The sequence below is a fragment of the Poromitra crassiceps genome (genome assembly GCF_964638095.1).
Source record: "Poromitra crassiceps genome assembly, chromosome: 6".
Taxonomy (NCBI): domain Eukaryota; kingdom Metazoa; phylum Chordata; class Actinopteri; order Beryciformes; family Melamphaidae; genus Poromitra; species Poromitra crassiceps.
In genome coordinates this window covers 63,622,273-63,641,541 of record NC_139627.1, presented here as the reverse complement: position 1 = coordinate 63,641,541, position 19,269 = coordinate 63,622,273, and positions in this window count along the sequence as shown.

Here is a 19,269-nt window from a genome sequence, read left to right as displayed (position 1 = left end):
GCCGGAGAGCCACGGAGGCAGCCATTACTGTTTTGCTAGCGGCGTTCCTGATTGGTCGGTTATGATGCCAACTATGAGGCCCGTCCAGGTTGTGGATTCTGAAAATGGCCGCCCCGGGGAGGAGGCCAGACAGTCTCGCAGAACCAAACACAAAAGTCAGTTCACGTGACCGGATGCTTTACCAGGCTACTTTATTGGCATGAAATACAAAAGTGCATATTACCACATAAATTATTTATTTTTTCTCCTTGTTTCTATCTCTTACGAGGGCATTAATGGTTTCTAAAAGTGCCATTCGCATGGGAGCTATGTCATCAACATGGCCACTCCCTCAGCTCTGGAGCTGGTAGCTACAGTACGTTACGGAGCTCTGGGGCAACCCGGCCCTGTGACTAGTACTGACTAGCCCCTAGCCTAGTCACAGATCTGGGGTCAAAGGAGCGTCGCAGGAGCGTGCATACGCCCAATTGTGTTCATACATACACCCCCAACTGGGTAACAACTAGATAACTCCTGAATTTCAGGGCATGTCTGAAAGGGGCTCAAGTTAAGACATTTTGAAAAAGGAAAATGTACAAAGGAAGAGAGATAGGGGAAAGTTAGAAAGAAACAAAGACAGAAATAAAGAATGAAGACAAAGAAAAACAATAAGAAACGTAGACAGAAAGCAAGCAAACAAGTTAAAGAAAGAAAGAAGAAAGAAAGAAAGAAAGAAAGAAAGAAAGAAAGAAAGAAAGAAAGAAAGAAAGAAAGAAAGAAAGAAAGAAAGAAAAAGAAAGAAAGAGAACTCACCCTGTTTTCATGGAGGAAGGGAGGCCATATTTCTTCACGGAATTCTCTGCAGGTGGAAGAACAGACAGGAAGTAAACACTGACTTCATGGAGCTAGCTTGTTCATCATGCTTAAGCTATATGATTTGAACTTTCAACAATATGTGAAAGTCGAGCTGAAATGAAACATTAATTTTTTACTATTTGAGATCACATCCCTATGGTCATTAGAGTCATAGAGTGCACCTATTTAACAATGAAAACATCACAAAAATCCAATTTCTTTAGTTTTTCACATCAAAAGTCAACCATGCTTCATTCATAGCGAAATCTCCAGTGTGCTTACGTCAGCAGCACACCATTTCTAATAACTGCACACCTGTGACAGTGACTTTGTAGGCTAGTCGTAGAAAATAGTCACAATTAAAAAGAAAAAATACTTTAGGAGTTGCAGGCTCAACACAACACTTGCAGGTGCACAAATTATATTCTTCAAATCACAACCCAAGAAAGTCATACTTTGCATGCCCCGGATGTGCTTAAAGTCCCTGGAAACCAGAAATATTTCTTTATTATTTAGCATTTTGAGTTCATCACATCACAGGATCCTATGTTAATAAGCCACCAGCCGAATTTGAACGATGATGAACGTCGCAAAGTATATAAATTTAGGTTTGACAGCCATGGCAAAACTCATGAGATTTCATTATTTTTTAGAGTGTACTTTCTCCCGCGGACTGTGTGGGCGTGTCCAGTCTACAGCAGGGAAATTTCTGTCTCTCGGAGAGCGCGAGAGAGAGGGGGGGAGGGAAACGGAGAAAGAAAGAAAGAGAGATGAGTGCACACACCGTGTGTGTGTGTGTGTGTGTGTGTGTGTGTGTGTTCGCGCATTGCTCCGCGGCTCTGAGACGAAGAGATCTCTGTCCGTTCTTTGCCCCCACAGCGTGTCTGTCTCCCACTCTGTGTGCTCTCTCTCTCTCTCTCTCGCTCTCTCTCTCTCTCTCTCTCCTCTCTCTCTCTCTCTCTCTCTCTCTCTCTCTCCTCTCTCTCTCTCTCTCTCCTCTCTCTCTCTCTCTCGGGACTAGTGAGAGAGAGAGAGAGAGAGAGAGAGAACAGCATAGCGCTCGACACAGCCTGGTGACGCGAAGTTACTCACACACACACACACACACACACACACACACAGTAGGGCGAGTTGCGCGCGTGTACAAAGGTTATATAGAGCTTATGACGTCATAAGCTCCTGCATTTTAGCACCTCACGCACTGCTCTCTTCAATGAGGAAGTACTTTGTAGAATCTTGTAGAAAAGTGTCGATTTTAAGGCTTTGGGTTGAAAGTAATGTATAATAATTTCTGAGGCAGACAGTTACTAACATAAGACCCTAAATAACATAGTTAGAACGTTTTTGTGGATTTTGGTTTCCAGGGACTTTAAGTTCTTCTTCTGTGGTTTTCTCTTCTTCTTACCAAACAGAAGCGCTTCTCGCTTCTTCTTCTTCTGAAGCACACCCGGGGCAGGTCAGAGTTGACTCCGTCTGTTGTGTTGTCTAGCTTAGCAGCCTAGCTTAGCATATAGATATGATCTGATTTCAAGATTATGGACGATTCAATTAAATTATATAACAACCATAATGAACCACGACGTGACAGAAAATACATTATTTACAGTGTGAATGACGTATGCACCATTTACGCCTGTTTTGGCCAGTTCCAGCACTCTACTTTTATTTTATTTATTTATTTATTCGTTTATTGAACAGGCATTATTTCATATGACCTACAAAACAGATGTCATGCATACAGGTTTCTAGCCGAGGCTAATTTGCAACCCCTGTCCCTGGTTAGGCCTTTACTATTAAAACAAAAGTTCAAGAGAAAGGTTAAAACAGTACCAAGACGTTAAAAACAAACCATATGAAACAGAACAAAATAAAGACAAAAACAAACAGCCATAACACAAAACAGATAAGGCCAGAAAACTAAAATAGTACAATACTAAAAGTCAATGTTCAAAGGCTTGTTTCAGTTTCAGCCATTGTTTTGCTTGTGTGTTAAATACGGTGAGTTCTGTCAATGTTTTTATTTCAGGTGGTAATGTGTTCCATAATTTGGTACCTATTACAGAGAAGGATGACTGTCCGAATGTTGAATCTGAATATCTTCTAGGGGGATCAGAATGAAACCAAAGTTATTTGGGTGAGTAAAACATATTTTAAGCTGTAAATAAGGTCTGGGGTGTAAAAAACACAGGAATTCTCCTTTAAAGACAAAGTGCTCACGTCAACACATGACAGATACGCTCATGTTATTGGCAAATGTGGGTGTATTTATACAGTATATTCCACCTAAACTATTCTATTAGTTAGTATGAATGAAGATTTGTTGTGTTGTGTTTCATGCCTGTCTTCACCTCATCTCATCATAGAGACAAATGACAAAGAAATTAAAAGACTTTGTTCTATTGTGCCTGGTGATTTTCTGTCACAAGATGTAATGCTGCTTTTTGAAAGACGAGAGAGAGGAGGAGAGACCGAGAGAGAGAGACAGAGAGAGAGATACAGAGAGAGAGAGGAGAGACAGAGATACAGAGACAGAGCGAGACAGAGAGAGAGAGAGATACAGAGAGAGAGAGGAAGAGAGACAGAGACAGAGCGAGACAGAGAGAGAGAGAGGAGTGTGCAGTATTAGCTGCAAGATATATTAGCTGTTGTCATACTGTAAGAGAGACAAGCTCTGAAAATGTTTGAGACACAGCTCCCCATGTTACTCTATACCTGAATATTCTATTCTATATTCTAATATTATATAATACTGTTTGTATTATACTTGTATTGTACATTGTACACTTGTATTGATTGTTATTTGCATACTGATATTTGTATTTTGTTATTTGTACTTTTTTCTGTACTGCTTTGGCAATACGAGCTTGTAACTTGTCATGCCAATAAAGCTAATTTGAATTTGAATTTGAATTTGAGAGAGAGAGAGAGAGACAGAGAGAGAGAGAGAGTGTGAGAGAGAGAGGAAGAGAGACAGAGACAGAGCGAGACAGAGAGAGAGAGAGAGAGAGACAGAGAGAGTGAGAGTGAGAGAGAGAGAGTGAGAGACAAACCAGGTCAAAGCTCAGCTGTGTCTTCAGGGTGAAACTACATTTCAACTCAAAAATACATTTTCCAAACAATAAAAAGTGTCAGAATCCCTGAAGTGAGACAGAGAGACATATGGAATCCATTTCCTGTTTTGATCTGCTAATATATTTTACCGTTCTGTTTTTATGCCTTCTTATAAAACACTGTCAACTCTACGTTTACATGAGTAGTAGCTCGTAGCAGCAGCAGCAGCACATGCTTTTATTTTTTTGGTACAGCATGACCTTGTATGCTGATGAAGACTTTGCATAGCATAGTTTTGCATTGATGTAAAGACTGACAGTGACTCCAGACTTCATATTTATTTGAATCTGAACATTAAGTTTCTCTGTCATTGGCATATGATCACCACCTGAGGGCGTACCTGCATATGATCACCACCTGAGGGCGTACCTGCCGTACCGCAAAGGCTCAGTCCTGGTGACCTGTGACCCTTTGCCCCATGTGCTCCCCTCTCTCAAAGAGCGTGGAAGGAAAGAGACGACACTCCGGCCATTTTTGGAAACAGAATGCGCCTCGCAGTGGTCAGCTGCGGTAGCGCGGGCCCCTATAATCAGCCTCTCTAAACAGTAACTCAACGGGAGAACACTCTAAACTTTGGGGTTTCACATCTTTTCTGGGCGTACTGCAAATCTTGATTGAAGTGGTGTAGTGCAGGGATGTAAAACAACAACCATATTGTGGAAACTAAGCAAAATTTTTAGTTTTTTAGTTTTTAGTTTTTTCACGATAAATAGCTAATGAAAAGGACCCGAGGTTAAAAACACAGCAATGCACTTCTGACGGAGTGGACGACAGCCGCATTTGCGCAAACTGTTTACAGGTTAGTAGCTTCTTGTTAAATTTGGATTCTAGTCAAGTCAAGTCAAGTCAAATTTATTTATATAGCACCTTTCATACACAAAGGCAATTCAAGGTGCTTTACAAAAAAATAATTGAAAAAACAAGCAGCAAAGCAATGCATATATAAACAAGGCCAGGTCGAAACCTGGCATAGCCCCGGTGCATGGTATCGTCACGCATTTTTTCCAAAGGTGGGTTGTATCATTTTAGATAGTTATTGTCATGCTAATGCCTGTGCAAGTGGTCATTTTTCTGATCAGTTTGTTTTTAAGTACTTATTTGACATATAAAAAGGGATGATTGACAGCTGTGGCAGCCAGTCTCAAGCCGTCATCTACAGGCTACAGGCTCTTCACCTTATAGATCTGTTTTAGATCTGTTTGGGACTAAAGCACCTGGGGGTTTTCATCTTTTAAAGTAAAGATGTTTAAAAAACTATTGCTTGTTACATTTTCAGTGCTGTACCTTTTCTCTGTAAGAATTGTATTGAGCTTGAAATTAACGATATGATACATTATATTATATGAGCTATGAACGTGAACACAACACCATTTATATTATTGCATGTTTTTGTAGATTGTGTACATTGTGTAGATTACAATTATTATGCTTATTATTATTATTACTATGCTAAGGAAGGTAGGTGAAATCGCTGTCCGTTCTGAAGAGCTATTCAGTTGGTTCATGAAATCGCTGGGCTGCGTGCCCTCCAGTGTTGCTCAGAAAATAATGTGTTTTATTAGTTACTCCAGCTACGTTATCGTTTATTTTAATACACAATGGTTTTAATGGAAGCAGACTAGCATTAACCGCTTGTCTGTTTTGCCGGTTTTTGTCGGCTTCATATTACTCTAACCTAACAACCGATAACGATAGCTGGAATAACACAATAATAGACACATATTTTCAGAACTTACCAGGTTTTCCAACTACCTGCATATGCCAGGAAATGTGTAAGGTAGGTGAAATCGCTGTCCGTTCTGAAGAGCTATTCAGTTGGTTCATGAAATCGCTGGGCTGCGTGCCCTCCAGTGTTGCTCAGAAAATAATGTGTTTTATTAGTTACTCCAGCTACGTTATCGTTTATTTTAATACACAATGGTTTTAATGGAAGCAGACTAGCATTAACCGCTTGTCTGTTTTGCCGGTTTTTGTCGGCTTCATATTACTCTAACCTAACAACCGATAACGATAGCTGGAATAACACAATAATAGACACATATTTTCAGAACTTACCAGGTTTTCCAACTACCTGCATATGCCAGGAAATGTGTTTTATAATGTTAACTCCCGGGTCTAACCATAACATGGGGCCTACACAAGTGTACACAACAACCAGCCAATAGCTAATCGCTAACGCGTTAGCGTTAGCTTACAGACACTGGAGGTTTTATTTTTGGTATTAAAGCAATAAACGTTTTTATATAGATATCTCAGGGAAGTGCTTTGACTGTGGGGATGTTCGTTCAATCTTCACAAGCTCCTCTCTTAGCTGTTGTAAGGATATACAGAGAAGAGACCAGGCAGGCTGGCTAACATTGTGTAAAACAGAAGGAACACTGCTTTATCTGTCTACCAGACTGTATATCGATGGACCGCGTTAGCTAGCTAATTAGCCATGTTAGCTGCCTCAGTAGGTAACGTTAGCCTATAGAGAGTATTTATCTGACGTTTATGTTAGCTACTCCTCAAACCTGCGGGTGGAAATGGTTTATGCGATGCGATGTATGTTGAAGCAAGACAACGTTTTAATGTACCTTGAATTTGACAAATTACGACGGGTCGTGCTCACGCAGATCTAAGCCCTGGCCATCCTAGGCTCAACGCGAGACTCATCAGTCATTCGGATGAGTCTTGCGTTGAGGCTATGGCCATCTGTATTTTTACAAACGCCGAAATATTCCCATACAGCCGACGTTTTTAGATGGGGGAAAGTTCAGGGGGGTCCTTGCGTTCTCCTGCTTTATCACACACATGATTGTAAACACACAGGCATACAGCTCCTCACAGCTCCTCTCTACTGTGCGTCTGGCATGCAGCAAGGGGGAGGGGCCGCGTAAGCTGCATTCTGCAAAGCGACCTGGGCACGTTGTTTTGGGGAAACAGCTGATACCGTGAGGAAGGTATGACGGCAAATCTTAGTGGGGCAGCGGCGCCCTCTAGTGGCCGGCCGCCATTTAGTCGGCTGAAAAGGTGCATAATTAGTCTTGGCGACATGCGGGAACATAAGGCCCCTGGTGCATTACCAAGCACCGGGGCCAAAAACACAGCCGACAGTTTTAGTTAGAATATATACTCAAATTAACAAACATGAAACATTATTTCTGTTTTAAATAAGTTACAATTCTGTCAGTTTTCATTGTCAGTCAGTTTTTTACAGACAGCCGAATTATAGTTGAGGCTTTCCTCCTCTCCCAAACCCGGTCTCGCTCATTAGAACTGGTAAAAACACTATAAAGCAGTTTGTTAAAACTCGCCAATTTCCCTACAAATACACACTGCCTTTTACGGGAGGTGTGCCAGGTGGGTGCAGAATAGGAGGAATGGATGTTTGATGAGGATAAGCACAGTTTTTACAGTAGCCTAATATAATTTTATAAGTGTATATGGTTTATATGTTTAGAGTTTTATAAAGACAGTCACAGCTGGACGTTGGAGCCGCGCTTTCACCCTCCCTCGCAAGGCTCAGACAACAGCAGTAACAGAACAATGCAGAAAGAGATGACACAATGACGGGGAAGGAGAATTTAAAGTTGAAAAATAAGCTCTGTTCAGCAATTAACTGCAGAAACTCTGACAGCAAACAACATGCCTTTCATCGTTTCCCCAAAGACCCTGGAAGGTAATTATTCACGACCATGAACAATGAAGGCTATTAGTCTCGCTCTGAGGCTATAGTATTTTCAAGTTGAAGCTGTGTTCACGATATTATGTACATGCTAACTAGTTAATTGAAACTGAGATGACCAGGGTTACAACCTAGTCACCTTTAGGTGAGTCACCCTTTTCATCCCGAAATAGGCAGATTTCTGAATGGTTTTATGTCTGCCCTAGCTGGTATCTGTCACCTTTTTCCACTAATCACTATGAACAAACATCCAAAAACATCAAAGCTTGCCTTTTAGCATTTGGAACTGAATCCCTTCCAGTTTCCCCCACCCCCATTTTCTTACTCTCAGCAGTTCTTGTTCATTCTAATAATTAAAATGTCGTGTAGCCTACAAATCAATGAAGGAACAAACAAATTAATTTAGGAATAAATACATGCTTCTGCCTTTTACAGGTGTGCCAGGTGGGTGATGAGGATAAGCTCTGAGCGCCTTGTGCAGTGCACATTTTCACCCCAGCCAGTTTAAGACACCGTCTGATGTGTATGTATTTACTGAAAAATATCACAATCAAACAATATATATTACGGTATATAACATCTCTCTCTCTCTCTCTCTATAGCATATATATATATATATATATATATATATATACACACATAGGCCTACATATGTGTGTGTACAAGTAATGTACAGAGTGAAAATGAATTTCCCCTTGGGGACAATAAAATCTATCTAACTGTCTTTCTGTCTGTCTGTCATGTAGCCATGCAGGATTGAAACGGGACGCAGTGCCCACAAGGGTTGATTGCCCTAACCCACCACATCCACTGGACGTGGAGTTAAAGAGAAAGCCAACACGAAACCGTCAGGATTTGCCATCAAAGAAAAGTAAGAGATTGTATTAATCCAGTGCTACTTTGAGATGTCAGTCTTAGCATCACTTTTAGAGTGAAAGCTCAGTCACTCTGGATTTCTTTAGAGTGACTATCACATTTTTCGTTTTAGTGATTTTACTTCATATTTTCCAAATTTGTGCTTTACAGGCAAACAGACTGGTTCAGAGACACATTTCACGGCACCTGATTCTCCTGCAGCAGGGCCCTTGATACCAGTGACACCACTGCTGCCATCTGCATCAGCGCCAACAGACGTTCAGAAAAATCAGGCAAAGGGCGCACTGAAGCCACAATTTTGAGAAACACTGGGCTACATACACACCAAAAAGATAAACAACCTTTAAAATATGCATACCCTTATCAGCATAATAAGTATTATTTAATGTGTGACATTTATATCATTATGTAGAGCTTATGGCTAATATTTGTATAATCCCCCTCAGAACTGTGCTGGAGTCGGACGTCAACCAACCTGAGGGTGTCCTACCAAAGGAAGTATTGGCCCTGCTGAGTCAGATAATGCCACCAGCTGCAGCAACATCTGCCTTTGACCACGATGGAAGTGTACTGGTTTACGTCGCAGGGTATATGGGCAATAAGATTGTGGGGAAATTCACAGACCGTAAAGATGGTCTCTGTAAGGAGTGTAACATCTTGACCACAGATATACCTGCTGATTCACAGTACACATTCCTCAAGGACAAACAATACGCTGACCTCAGGTTAGGAGAGAAGGGCCTTAAAGTGCCCAGCATGGCACTGGTGGATTTAACCATAGCCCTGGAGTCTAACTTCCGAAAAACGATCAGCTCTGTTATCAACACAGTTGGCCTAGGATGGAAGCTGTTTAACAGTAGTATGGAGATTGTGAGTGAGTGCAGGGGAGTGTTTTGTGACCAGGAGAAGTGCAAAAAGTCACTGATCTATATGGTTAGACTCTTCATACGAATCAGAATTCATCACATCTTACGCACCCAAAATCGCAGAATCTCAGAGCCAAATCAGAAGCGCAATAGAACATTTCTCAAAATAAGTCATCAGTAAATTGAATTAGATTTTTTTCATTGTTTGTTTGTTTGTTTGTTTATTTATTTATTTATTAATGCTCATCTCAAATTAGAATAGTTTAACTTGCGGGTATTCATCCCCCTTTTTTTTGACAGATTATGAAAGTGCAGATTGTAAACTTTCAAATGATGTGTCATACATTGAAATCTGTAAATAGTATATAGTGGGAATTACACAAAGCCTGTGTTGCCCCTCCCACTGGCCGTGATGCCTAAGGCCATCTTGGCAGTGCCCTGCTACCAGCCTGCTACTGACAGTTGCTTTAAAAGCATCAGTGGTCTCAGCCCTGTGCAAAGATTTCTAACTGGCTCATTTGAACACATTTCAGAAAAATCGCTCTTCACAATGTCAATAGAGCAATGGCCTTTTGACTTGGCATGTGGCCTTGTGCCCTACAAAAAATTGCCATACTCCTAAAGGCAACATTCAGAGAAAATCGCCCTGAAAGTTGAACAAGCTTGATTTGCTATAATATTTTTCAATGTACCTTCTATTCTCTGTTGGAGGCAGTGTGCTGTTATAAATCTTTGACAGATGTGTCTACTTCATGTGGTTTTCAAAGTGGGAGGCGGCCCTCAGCAGGGGGGCTCGGGATCCAAGCAGTTTCAGGGGAGGCTCAGTGAATTGAAGTGAATAATATATGAGCTATTACATTAGTTATCAAAAGGAGATGTGATTTGGTTAAAGAGATAGTTCAGAGATCCAGTAGTTTGGGGGAGTTTTACAGTATATCCCCCACTTTTTTTTTAGTCAGAAAGAAAGAAATGTCTCCAGACAGAACTTATGGGGGGGTACCTTTTATGTATTTTGTGTAGTCTGAAGAATGTCAAAGAGCAATATCTGGCTATCTTGGCTCAATTAAGTGTTTTAATTTATGTTTATATGTTGGCATTAAAATTCCATGATTTGACCGTTTCCACTCGAGTCGACTAATTTATAAATGGGTGATTTAGCAATGGGAGTAGGCCTATGTCATGTCTTGTCTCTTTGTTGTTTGAAAAATTGTTAAATAAAGAGTTTAAAAAAAAAGAATAGCTTAACTTTTCTAGCCAGGTTCAGTCTATCCAGGCCTATCCACTCTACATTTTTACGTTAACATACATTTACTTGAATGTTTGTTATGGGTATAGATTTATACATGATTGCAAATTCTACATTGACATTTTTTCCCCCTGATTATAGTCTGGACCATGTCTGCATATACTGTTGTAGTCAGTGAATTTTTCAGCAAATGTAATCAGAATCAGAAAGACTTTAATGATCCATGGGGGGAAATTGGGACAAATTAATGCAGCTTTATCTATATACAGTATAAGCACACATGGAGCTGATCTTTCATCAATAAATGTGTTTTCTTTAGAAATAAATAAATCAGTCAATTGAATTAGTCAATCTGAACCCATGATTTCAAAGTGCTGTATTTATTTAATAAATGAAATTCAGAATGAATGTTTACATGTTTCTGCTTTGATCCTGCCATTGAATAAATAAGTAAATAGTATAGGCTAAGTAAATAGAATAGACCAAGATTTGCAATATGCCCGGAAAAGATGTTAATCCTGCAGTTTGTGTTGTCACTGTTGCGCAAATGCGGCTCTCGTCCACTCCGTCAGAAGTGCGTTGCTGTGGTTTTAACCTCGGGTCCTTTTCATTAGCTATTTATCTTGAAAAAACTAAAAGAAAAAAAAGAAAAATTTTGCTTAGTTTCCACAATATGGTTGTTGTTTTACATCCCTGCACTACACCACTTCAATCAAGATTTGCAGTACGCCCAGAAAAGATGTAAATCCACGAAATTTAGAGTGTTCTCCCGTTGAGTTACTGTTTAGAGAGGCTGATTATAGGGGCCAGCGCTACCGCAGCTGACCACTGCGAGGTTCTTTTGGCGCTGTCACGTTTCTAAAAATCAAAAATGGCGGAGGCTGCTGGGCGCTGATGTTGCAATGGGGCAATATGGAGCTGCCACTTCTTTCCATTAAAAGTTCTTTGCCTCTCTCTCTCCCTACCTTTCCTGTCTACATACTCTCCTATCTAATAAAGGCTAAATGCCGCCCATAAAGTTTCTCTGCCACGAGCAGTGGCTGACAAAATAGCTCATCTTCTATTATATACATTTTGTCATTTTCACCGCTGTAAACCCAAACGGGCCCGGAGAGGCGGAGTCAGGACTTGACAAAAAAACGGGCTGCACCACCTACATCAAGCCTGTGTAAATAAGTCGCACATCCGTTCCACTCCTCCAGCAAAAAAAAGAGTAACTTAAAGGAACACTCCGCCCATTTTCAACCAGCTTTGTATCATTAGAACATCAGTAGTATATCAGAAAACTGTAAACGGTTTTGAAGTCTGTCATTTAATTTGACAGTTATTGAGTGTTAAAGTGTGGACCAGTGACATCACTGGTCCACACTAACTCAAATTAATAACTCATGAACTCAAATCAACTCTCAATAACTGTCAAACTATTCATCATTCATCTAGTTTGGCTATCACTAGCATTCGTAGTATTCAAACCTTCCAGCAGGATCTCCACGGTAACCTGGCGGCTCCCGGCCTGATTAGCCGCCTGGCAGGTGTAACGTCCTAAATCCTCCTCCCTGACTCCGCCCACCACCAGGCTGAAGGTTCCACGCCCACCTTGCTCAATCACACAGCGCTCTCCACCAATCACAGCCTCCCCCTCCCTGTGCCATGTGACCCGCGGCTCCGGATGACCACGAACCTGACAGAGAGAGAGAGAGAGAGAGAGAGCGTGGTAGAGAGACATCAGAACTGCTATTAGTCATGTTGTTAATTGACCACAGTGGAAACAATCCCCAGGGCTTTACTGTGGTTTCCTGTCTGAGTGTATGGTACTGGTTCCTCTCTCCCTCTCTCTCTCTCTCTCTCTCTCCCTCTCTCCCTCTCTCTCTCTCTCTGGAGAGACACACACACACACACACACACACACATACACACACATAGTGAGAGAGTTGTGGTCAGACAGTTCTGCCTCAAACATCCACTATGACCAAGCTCTCATACAACACACACACACACACACGCACACACAGAGGCACACGTACACACACACACACACACGCACACACACACACACACACACACACACACACACACCTCATCAAGGCAAACGGTTGTGCTGTTTCACATGTAAGAGAGACGTTATTAAAGCCAGCACCATTTAAAACCCATTATTAAAGCTGCAGTCTGATTCCCTTTCCTCACAGTCTGAACAGAGCCCTGACAGCCTGGACTTTCCTCACAGTCTGAACAGAGCCCTGACGGCAGTCTATTATTTTAGATGGGAAATGGCTGTTTTTGTGATATCTCAGCAACAATGCAAACATTACAGAGGGAAAACTGTTTCAGGAGCGCAAAGAGTAGTGAAGGCAAGAGGCGAAGCTTTGCTGCTTTTATGACACCAGCAGCCATATTGTTCGAACAAGCGGTTAGCCTTCGGTTCTTATCAATGTAAGATCTTTGGCGCAGAATCAGATGATGTGCGACTACAGCAGGCGTTTGAAAAAGAAACCCAACCCTTAAACAAGCAGTAACAGTGAGTGGAGGGGGGTTAGTGGAGAGCAGGGACAAACGACTTGTTCTGTTCTGAGCTGCTTCTTTTTCAAATGGAAAGAAAATAAAAAGTGTATTAAAGATGAGCTGAGGGTGGTTTCAGAGTCTGAAAACAAATCTTGTCTGGGATGACAGGGTTGAGAGGCGGGCCATAATAGCGTGTCAATGATTTGTTCTGGGGACTGGATTTGTAGTTGGCCAATCCTGACGTGTTCCACCCCCAAATGGAGTGGGATTCAGCGTGTTGTGGTGCTATGTGAGTGAGAGAACCAGGCAGCCAGCTGCCTTGGTGTGGAGCGGAGCGGACAATCCGAGGCATGAGTGCAGCCTGCTGGCCTGGAATCTCCCGAGGGGCCGGGGTAAGACCCGCGTACGTTAACGTTATCCTGGAATGTGATTTTAACGAGCCAGTTACATGTCTTTGCATTCTTAGACATTACCGTTTGCTTGATTTTGTATGTTACATACAATTGGCCAAGTTAGTAGTTAGTTTATGGGCTAGAAATTCTGCCAAGTTACAGACACTAGGCGGCCATTTTCTCCTTTATTTCGAGGAGCAAATTATCCTGAAATGAAGATTGATTGACAGCTGCCATGTCGTGATATGATTGGTTGAAATGGGGTGGAAATTTGATAGTAGCCTACTAGGTGACGTCAGCAAACTGATTACTGTCATGAATGAAATCTTGAAAAATTAACCTTTGATGTGAAAAAGTGTGAAAAACTAAAGAAATTTGATTTTTGTGATTTTTTTTTGCATACATTATAAAAATAGGTGCACTGAATACCCAGGTATTTGAACAAAAAAAATAAGTCATTTTTGGCTTCAGCTCGACTTACAGGCGATACAGACCATTTTCACGGGGGCCATTTTGTGTTGAAAAGGCAGAATAAACACAGGTGCAAGCAAAACACTAATGAGGGTTTCCAACTTCCATGATTGGAATTTGCCCAAGGGTCTATTGGGGCATAGCTGTAGTACTGAAGAATAAACATGTTTCTTTAATGACAGTTCAAATCTCTTTCACAATAAACTTACATTGATTTCAAAAGGGAAAACTTCAATTCAAATAGAAACAACAGCAGGAAAACATGTTAGTATGATGACATGTTCAATCTGTTCAATCTGACAGGACGGAAGTTTCACTCATTCAACATGTGGTGTGTGTGTGTGACGTGTGTGTGTGTGTGTGTGTGTGTGTGTGTGACGTGTGTGTGTCACGTGTGTGTGTGTGTGTGTGTGTGTGTGTGTGTGTGTGTGTGTGTGTGTGTGTGTGTGTGTGTGTCTGCGCCCCCGTGTGTGTGCATTTTGACACTTGCTATTTGAGGTTGAGGTCTATAAATGTAATGCATGGATGGGACAGAGGAGAGTGTGTGTGTGTGCGTACATGTGTGTGTGCGTACATGCGTGTGTGTGCGTTTGTGTGTGTGAGTACATGCATGTGTGTGTGTGTGTGTGTGCGTACATGCGCGTGTGTGTGTGTGTGTGTGTGTGTGTGTGTGCGTACATGCGTGTGTGTGTGTGTGCATGTGCGTGTGTGTGTGTATGTCCACAGCATGTGGCGGGCAGATGTGTGAAGAGTTTGATGACTTCAGATCTGATGCGGGTCCTGAACCGCAACTCTCATGAGGCCTTGCACATTGATAAATCTCTGTTACATTTCCCAGTGGGGGGGCTTGGCAAGGAAAGAGGTGGAAAGAATACTGAAAAACCCTACTCAAGTACAAGTATTGTTACTGTAGTGAACATTAACTCAAGTAGCCTACAAGTAAAAGTAGTAGTTCAGGAAATTAGCCTATTTAAAAGTACTCAAGTAAAAGTAAATTTGCATGACTTGCTGTCCCTGTCTATCCACCTTATTTTTGGCGGCCATTTTTGCCTGATCTGCCTGATGGGTGCTTCTTCCGGTGTGATCCTCCCAGCCTTGTTGCTGACAGCTTGACACCCGTCTGGGCGAACGGAGCAAATCACTAATCAGGTCCAGCTTGGCAGAAATCTTGTCGATAAATATCCCTTTAAGAGCACAGTGCATTGATGGGTAATCGCCTGCTGTGGCTAATATTAGCAGCTAGTTAGTTATGTTACATGGCAGTAAAACGCCACTGAATGACCAAATTGATATCACTTTTAACCATTTCGAGTAACACTGTTTCCATACAGATCACCAGCGTTAGTTTGTTGTTTATAACGTGGCTATATTCATAACGTTTTCTATCTCGGATGCGTTATTTCGAAACCCACATAGGTTACGCCTGGCGCAACCTATGTGGGTTTCAGGACAAAACAGTCTCGAGCCACTAACGTCATCTTTAGAGCACAATATTCCTGGAATGCAAGTTTAACTAAACAGTTACCGTAAATTCCGGACTATAAGCCGCGGCTTTTTCCCCGTTTTTTGGCCTTTTTTGGCCCCTGCGGCTTATATAACGGTGCGGCTTATCTATGGATTTTTTCCAAAAAAAAAAAAAAAAAAAAAAAAAATCTCTCTTTTTTAGCACTCTTTCTAACTATAAATCCACTTCTGTTTTAATTTCCTCTCTTGCCCTCTTTTCACCACACCGCGGACACTGTGTGCACTGTAAAAAACAACACAGGTGGTGTTGTGTTATGTTGTTTTGTTGAAATGTTAATAAATGGGAGCTTCCTCAAACAGCCATCTCTTTCCCGACAATCCCCTCTGTGCATGAACCCTTACATATGGTAATTAAACATTAAAACACAATAAAAAAAAAAAAAAAAAAAAAAAAAAAAATACCAACACCCGCGGCTTATAGTCCGGTGCGGCTTATATATGAAAAAAACAGTCAACTTTGCAGGTGCGGCTTATACTCCGGTGCGGCTTATAGTGCGGAATTTACGGTACATGTCCTCTGCATTCTACATAAAATTAAGATATTACGGGTTGTTTTATTTTGGATGTTACATACTTATTGGCCAAGTTATGTTGTAGTGTAGGCGGTAGGCATGGGTCGATTTCCGGTTTTACCGGTTCGGTTCGGTGTACGAGCCCAAACCGGTTTGATCACGTGCGAACCGAAAAAACCTTACATTTTTTTTTTTTTTTTTGCCAGTCCATTCTGATTGCACTATTGTTCGTATTAGCCTCTTCTCAAGTTGCACTAGTAGGCAAAAGTCTTATTTTGTTTATTATGTTGATGTTTGAAGAAAAGTTAAGCTGAATAGTTATGAGAAATAAAAACAGTGTGTTGTTACAGTTAAAAGGTTCTGCTTATTTGTATTCAGTGTTCGTGCTGGTTGGCAGCATACCAGCTTAGAGGTGCATTATCGCCACCAACTGCAGCCGCTTTGATACGTTTTTTGGGGGAATATCGAACCGGTTTCAAAATGTTCAAACCGACCCATGCCTAGGCCCTATATTGTGTGAATTTGTGAGTTTTTAAGTTTATAAGGCAGCTCAGCTGTAAGCCAATCCATTCTGATTGCACTGCTTGTGTTTTTATTAGCCTTTTCTCAAGTTGCACTATAGGCAGAAGTCTTATTTCATTTATTATTTTGATGTTTAGAAGAAAAGTTGAGCTGAATAGTTATGAGAAATAAATACAGGGTGTGTTTGTTACACAGGTGTCCTGCTTCTTTTTATTCAGTATCATTGCTGGTTGACAATACCAGCTTAGAGGTGTATTATCGCTATCAGGTGGACTGAAGTTGCACTACAGACAGTTATGGGCCACACTCGGGAACCCTGCTTAAAAAAAAAAAAAAAAAAATTAATTACAAAAAAAATCGGTATACCGGTTCGATCCGGTTTAGACGGCAATATCGAAACGGTTTTAAAATTTTCAAACCGACCCAGCCCTAGTAGGCGGCCATCTTTTCAAATCAAGTAGAATACCATTTAGGAAATGGCAAGCTGCAACAATAAGTCACGTTAAACCGGACCTTGTACGCACAATTATTTTTTACAGTGGGGCATTCAAAAATAAGGTGGATAGTCATTTCTAAACATGCAGTGAATTCCTGAACATTCCCACACACTCACCTGCATATTTAGCAACAGTGTGAGCGAGCGTGGACCTGTGGACCTTAACCACCCGAGTGCAAAGTCCACGTCGCTGGCAGAGTGGACCTTACCCACGCGAGTGCAAAGTCCACGTCGCTGGCAGAGTGGACCTTACCCACGCGAGTGCAAAGTCCACGTTGCTGGCAGAGTGGACCTTACCCACGCGAGTGCAAAGTCCACGTCGCTGGCAGAGTGGACCTTACCCACGCGAGTGCAAAGTCCACGTCGCTGGCAGAGTGGACCTTACCCACGCGAGTGCAAAGTCCACGTCGCTGGCAGAGTGGACCTTACCCACGCGAGTGCAAAGTCCACGTCGCTGGCAGAGTGGACCTTACCCACGCGAGTGCAAAGTCCACGTTGCTGGCAGAGTGGACCTTACCCACGCGAGTGCAAAGTCCACGTCGCTGGCAGAGTGGACCTTACCCACCCGAGTGTAAAGTCCACGTCGCTGGCAGAGTGGACCTTACACACGCGAGTGCAAAGTCCACGTCGCTGGGAGAGTGGACCTTACCCACGCGAGTGCAAAGTCCACGTCGCTGGCAGAGTGGACCTTACCCACCCGAGTGCAAAGTCCACGTCGCTGGCAGAGTGGACCTTACCCACCCGAGTGCAAAGTCCACGTCGCTGGCAGAGTGGACCTTACCCACCCGAGTGCAAAGTCCACATCGCTGGCAGAGTGGATCTAGTTTAGCAGCTCCCGGCTCATTATCCAGATCATGCCGTGAGCGGGCGGGTGGCTAAATGACACTTTTAGGCTCGCCTAATTTTTCCTCAAGTTACTATAGGAACCCCAATGTCGACTCTGGGGCGCCCCCTAGTGATATCCCCAGGCGTATTCCTCGCAACCAGACTGGTACATGTTGGGAGTGTGGGTGTGACAGACACCTGCGTCGTGACTGCCCTTATGTGCAGGGAAACTAGAGGGGGTGGGTACAGCAGGCCAATTGCCTGCCCCCTCATTTGTGACTCAGACTGTGGCCTCTACTAATACATTATCTAATGTAATCTCTCTCGGTCTCTCTCTCTCTAGGTGGTTTTCCATCCAAATGTATCGCAACTTTTAATCGAATTTTCAGAAAGTCAGCCAAATAAAATGCGAAACAATGCGCATTTCCATCCACTGGCGCCGGAACAAGGGGGACATGGGGACATTTTGTCCCCCTTAAAATTTGGTCCCCCTAAAAAAATTTTTTTTTTTTTTTTTTTTTTTTTTTTAATCTGAGGGGGCAACTGCCCCTGACGCTTAGAGCCCACTTTACACTGTTTACACAGCCTGTGATGCTTGTTAAAGCCGTGATCATTGTGGGATTATTACACCTGAGACAGACAGACCCAGGGATCAAGTTACAGAGAGCCCACTTTACACTGTTTACACAGCCTGTGACACTTGTTAAAGCCATGTCACCTGAGAGACAGACAGACCTGGACTCTGTACTGCACTCACTGCCATTGGCTGCTGCTATAATCGTATACGGTTATTGTTATTTTATTTTTGTGTTGAGATGACAAGTTTTGCACTGTGTTTCGAAGTGATAATAATAATAATAATAATAAGTTCAGTGTTTCTGCCTGTGTTGCTGTCTGTTGTAGTGTAATTATAAAATTACCTAAAGGGAGAGCAGGTCACCAAGTGAGTGAGAAAAGGAAAAATACTGAATAATTACATTACTACAGTATAATCCTAATGTTAATTTAAAATGAGATATTCATCTAAATATGGCTAAAAATCATCCAAACGTCCATAAAAACGTCAATTTTTCCCCCTTATTGCAAACTCGTTCCGGCGCCACTGTTTCCATCCACTGCTATTTTGCGAATTATAGAGCTGTCAATCACCTGGTGTTTGAGGCTGTCTGAGCTGCTGATCAGCTGCTATAGACCCGATATAGCCTACAGCTCTGTTAAACACATCTAACCTTATTCATTTAAACTTTAAATTTTAAAGTTTCTTGATGATCTACAAGTAGACAAAGGTACCATAACGCCATTTCTGGAGGTCAGGTGCGACTCGGCAAACATAACGTTATAATCCACAGAGCAGATAGTAAGTGAATACAATTTCATTCAATTCTAGAAGTGAGTCGCCTTAAAGTTAATATCCCAGTCTTCTTCTGT